Source organism: Symphalangus syndactylus, chromosome 11, assembly GCF_028878055.3.
Source record: "Symphalangus syndactylus isolate Jambi chromosome 11, NHGRI_mSymSyn1-v2.1_pri, whole genome shotgun sequence".
Classification (NCBI taxonomy): domain Eukaryota; kingdom Metazoa; phylum Chordata; class Mammalia; order Primates; family Hylobatidae; genus Symphalangus; species Symphalangus syndactylus.
The window spans coordinates 80,587,727-80,593,397 of record NC_072433.2 but is presented as its reverse complement, the minus strand read 5'-3'; the positions used below and the strand labels follow the sequence as shown (position 1 = coordinate 80,593,397).

General features: G+C 42.5%; 1 pseudogene; it reads right to left on the bottom strand.

Moving 5' to 3' along the window:
- Nucleotides 1-614: 614 nt before the first annotated feature.
- Nucleotides 615-1,997, bottom strand: LOC129492666 (DNA polymerase delta subunit 2-like; annotated as a pseudogene).
- Nucleotides 1,998-5,671: the final 3,674 nt, after the last annotated feature.

The following is a 5,671-nucleotide window of genomic DNA, read 5'->3' as shown; positions in this document are numbered from 1 at the left end:
GAAATAATGTACACCATGACTGGCAGAAGCAGTGAAGATGGAGAGAATAAAATATTTTATTCCCTGATTTGATATAAGGTTAAAGGAGAAAAATACTTATAGAATAAATATAAATAAATGCCAGGCTTCAGGTTTTGCAATGGATGGGAGACAGAACATGTAGACCAAATACAGTTTTGAAAGGAAGATGATGATTCAATATCCTTTGGCATTTTCAGATGAATATAATCTGAGAAATTAGAGTTAAGAGTCTGAAGATCAGAATAGTGCTATGATCAATTTAGGTTGGGGAGGTAGAAGAGAGCTGGTGGTAGATGATAACACTGCTTGATAAGTGTATGTAGGATAAGAAGGAAAGAGAGACAAGGATAGAATTTGGAGAAACTTCAGAACTTAAAAGGAGGATAGGAGATGATGAGCTTAAAAGGGTGCTGGAGAGCAATAGCCATAGAGAGAGAGGAAGATAAAAAAGAGTTTCATGTTAGAAACCATGAGAGGACGGTGTTTCAGTGAAGGATTTAGCGACAATATTAGACTCCAGAGAGATCAAGTAAGGTAAAAGCTAAAACTATTGGATATTCTTTTTTTTTTTTTTCTTTTTTTTTTCTGCATCAGCAAGTGCTCAGGCTTTATTTACAACGCCGACACTGCAGGGAATGAGCACCCTCCATCTGGGCCTCTCTGGTCAAAATCACCTTTTTGAGTCAGAGGCCCAGGCCCAGGCCTCCCAGGTCATCCTCCTCTGCCCCGAAGCCCGAGAAGCTGATGGGCTGGCAGACCAGGCTGGGCAGGTTCACGAGGCAGGCGGTCTGCACAGCACTTAAGTCAGGGACGGTCACCAACAGCCAAAGCTGGGGGTGCTGCCACAAAAGTAGACATGCGGGCAGTCTGGGAAGAAGAATGGGTCGGTTTTGCAAGAAGGGGTGACAACCTAGGGTGTCAGGGGTTGTGGGACTGATGTGACGGACCCGCAGGGTCCACTCCAGGATCTCCAAGTGATCCTCCATGCTGCTGTATCGGAAAATGTCACTCACGTTCTGTCCCAATGTCCCCAGGAGTCTGACTCCATCAATGGTGGCCTGGTAGGGTTTGATGACTAGCTGGAGCGTGGAGTAGGCAGTGGCCAGCGGGAACATGCAGAGGTGGAGGGGCTGCTGGTGGAGTGTGTAGTTGGTGGGATCAACCTCGCCTGGCGTCACGTCCACAGGCACTGAGGTGCTCAGCTGCAGGAGGATCTCATCCAGCATCTCCACGGCCTCCACGCTGGCTGCCTGGGTTTTCTTGTGAGGTACTAGGCCTTATTGATAGAATCTCTGCTCTGGGTGCTGTGGCGGAGGAGGTTGCCTTCAAGGATGACCCGGGAGACGTGGGCGGCGCTGTACTGCTCCCCTTCGTCCCCAAGCTGCCCCGTCACCACGTCCACCAGCAGCTGGGTGCCCAGCAGGCTCTCGCTTCCATCTCCACCCAGGCCCAGGCCAGACACCAGCAGCAGGAACCTATCTGTGTCAAGCAGGGGAGCGAGGTCAGCAAAGCAGTGGTCTTCCACCAGAAACTTCCCTTCGTCCCTCACGGAGCCTAACACGGCCAGGATGGTCCCTGTAACCAACTTTGACACGTCAATGGTGCCTTTTAGTTTGATAAGCTGCAGTTCATCTTCCAAGACCAGCACGTCATCTGGGTGGATGTATTTGCTCCGAGGAGGCTGGGGGAGCAGGTTGTGCTCCTCGCTGATCTCCCGCAGGATGGAGGGCTGCCGCGGCATGGACTTGAACAAAGTGCCCACCACACAGCACTTCTCCCCGGGCTGCAGCTCGCACAGCTTCTTCACTACCACTCCACTGCCCCAGTGCATGCTGGGCCCGGTTCCCCAGGTAGAATCTCATTTGGATGAGGCGGGTGGCATAAATATGGGAGTTCTGCGGGCTAATGCTCTGTTCTCCGCGAGGCGCGCCACATCCCCAGCTATTAGATATTCTAAATGAATCACTGATGGACATGATAGAAGTTCCTTTCTGTAGAACTCTAGAATTCTGTGCACTTCTCTTTATTCCTTGACCCATTGTGACTTTCTGTGTGTTATAGTGGGTCAAGGAATAAACAGATATGCAAAGTTGAGATTTTGAAAGTGAATTTCCTTTCAAGTTATAGAAACGTGTAGGCAAACAGAAGAGCACATTTAGGGTAGTGCCTATGGGGTGTTTGCATGATTAAAGAAGACTCTTTTTTAAAAAAAAAATTATATATATATTTTTATTATATTTTAAGTTCTGGGGTACATGTGCACAACGTGCAGGTTTGTTACATATGTATACATGTGCCATGTTGGTGTGCTGCACCCATTAACTCGTCATTTACATTAGGTATATCTCCTAATGCTATCCCTCCCCCATCCCCCAACCCCACGACAGGCCCCGGTGTGTGATGTTCCCCTTCCTGTGTCCATGTGTTCTCATTGTTCAATTCTCACCTATGAGTGAGAACATGTGGTGCTTGGTTTTTTTGTCCTACGGTGATGATGTGCATAGGTTTGCATAGTGAGGGAGAAGGAACCACGGAGAAGGGAGGCTGAAGGATGAATAAAGGAGTGGGGATAATTGAGTGAACAATAGTTCAGAGAGGCAGAGGGATAGAAAATGAAGTTGCTGATTCGTTTTTGCTTGTCCCATGCTGTTCTTGTCCCATAACACACTGAACTGGGCAGGACGCTTCTTTGTAAAACCTGAATATTAACTTGGCTTCTATATTTATCTCTGCGGGGTTGAATTGAAAGAAACACAGTCTAGACACCAAAAAAGTAAGTATATTTTTTATTGGTGTCCCCTCTAAAAATGCCCATGGCAGGGATAGTACCATCCTAGCTTTGAGCATCTCTTTCCCTTAATTTTTTTTTTCACTTATTACAGCTGCATTTACTACATTTTTCCATAGTGTATTATTGGACAACAAAACAGACTACCCTTCCATTTTCAACCTTTGTCTGTCTTCCCAAAGTCACATGATTTTCAATCTGGCATAAAAATCTCTCCTGCTCCCTCTCTACTTTCCAAAAGAAGTTTGCCCTGTTAGGGTGAGGACTTGATGATGGGCTGGAAGAGAGCAGAGAGGCACATGGGAATAAGAGGAATTAAAGCCAAAGAACTGACCCACTAGTTGTCAAACTTGAACATTCATCAAAAACACCTGGACAGCTTGTTAAAGCACCTGTTACTGAACTGTACCCCCAGAGTTTCTGATTCACTAGGTCTGGGGTGGGGTCTAAGAATTTGCATTTCTTTAGGTTTCCATGTGTTGCTGATGCTTTTGTGGGACACACTGAAAAACCACTCAACTAGCTCGCTTAATAGGCAGCAAATCAGAGCAGACTCGGGAGCAATGGAATAAGATTACTAACATGAAGTATGAGGCACAGTCTTTATTACAAACAAAAGGGCAAGTCTGTTTATTACAAGACCTGAAACAAGATCTGCTTGATGCTGAGCTCCCGACTGGCCCAGGGTCATTTACTCCTTGCAGGGCTTCACTGGGTCCACAGTTTGAGAAAAAGGTACACATAGGAGTGGTAACTGGTTGAGCCAGGTGTTAGGACTGGAGGGATTCAAAGATGGACAGGGAGGCAGACTTTTACAAATTATTTTTACAAAGGACAAGCAACTGAGGCAAGTGAGGTAAAAATTAGTATTTCAATATTTTCCCCAGAGAGTCTCAAGAAGTTCTGTGACTCATTCAAATGTAGTTTTTCAGCCAGACATAATTTTCTGACCCTTTAAAAGAATGTGTTTTTTTCGCTTACAATGTATCTATTTACAAGGTATCTATTTACAAGCAATTATGTAGTTTATGAGTCTAATGTCTATGATAACTTCACCAATATTGAGAAGTAATAAATTCCCAAATGCATGTCTTAATCTATATAATTATATATAACTTCAGTGAAATTGAAGCCATACACTTCTAGTTCAAGTTAAACAATCAAATTTCCATGTTGTTGAATAGCTAAACAGATTTTATGCTTATGCTATCCCTTAAGAACTTGTTAATGTACATTTTACAATGTTGTGTTCCACAGAAAACATTGAATTATGTCCAGGTAAACAGATGCCAGAGCAGGGAAGAATATTATGGGAACGAGTCTTTGTTTTAATAAATTCTCATGTAATTTTAACACAGGTGAAAAAATGTGTCTCATTTCCCTTAAGATTTATCTTTTCTAAGTAAGTAGTATTTAGAATTCCACATCATGTTGCTGTATCTATTGCTATGCAGTTGAGCAAGTTAGATTGTAAGGAAATAACCGTATTGGAGAGAAGAGAAAAACAACAGACACATAATCACCTAAACTTTGGACAAATCTCTGAAATGGAAGCCAATCTAGCAATGAAATCACAATGAAATTATAAATTTATGGAGGAAAAGCTGGGAGGTTAATTTTACCCTTTAAAACCTCAATGAAGCACAAAATTCAGGGGAAAAACTAATAATTACGACTAAGAATTGTAAGATTTGGAACATCAACTCAGCAAATGAAGACATTACCACATGGCAGACATTAGCCAATAAAAGGCATCCAATCACTCTAAAATGAGCTTGTAACACAAAATGTGAGCACTGTGGATTTCCAGAGAGGTGGTGCATTTATTAAAAAAAATCCATTTATTACTTTCTAGAACTGAACTCATCCAATGCACATTTACTAAGCATAGACAATGCATGAAGAGCAGACAATGGGCTTGCACTTTGTGTGAGGTGCTTAGGAGGATTAAAGAATGTGTTAGATTCAGGTCCTGACCTTAAGGAGCTTACAGTTTTTTAAGAATGTGTGACTGAAGGGAAAAGAGATGAATAAATAACCATAAGATAAGGTGAGACACCAAAGATAAAAAGCAACTCTTATGAGAAGGCAGAAAAAGATGAGTGTGAGAAACTGGGGAGGAGGCAAAATTTAGGATGACTTTCAGGGAGGAGAAGCAATTGAACTGAGCTTTATGGCATGCATAATAGTCTTTTATATTTTTATTTTTAAAATTTCTTAAAGTGTATACTGTATCACTACACTGAAAGTGCCATAAAATACCCTTACAAGTGGCAATTTGATGTAAAACCAACTCACTTTAACATGTGAATCAAGGCATATTATATAGGAGTACAAAAAATTGGTGGATATGGGTGGTATACCCGACAGAAAATAAGTTAGCTTATGTACCAGCAACAAAACTTTCCTGTATCTCAGTGGCTTAACATATCTACAGTTTATTTATCATTTATGCAAAGTTGGCTGCAAGTCTGCTCACTCTTTAGCAACTGTTTGCCATGCAATGTCTCAGGGACCTTCTCTCTGCTATTATCATAGAGCCTCCTCTGTGATCGCTGTATCGGGAAAGAGAGTGCTAGTGGATTCATCTTGACAATTAAATACTCTGGCCTGAAAGTGATATATGTGGCAATGAGTCACAGGCCATTGGCCAAAATTAGTCACATAGCTGTGAGTGTCTTCAAGTGTTCAGAGAAGTGTAGTCCTCCTGCATCTTCAGAAGGGGTTGGGCGCAGGTGGGATGTGGCAGAAGATGAAGTTGGAATGTCAGGATTAAATCAGATTCTGAAAGACCTAATGTGGTTTGATAAGAAGTTTCACCTTGGTTTTATATGTAGTAGAAAAACAAAGGTTTTGAATAGG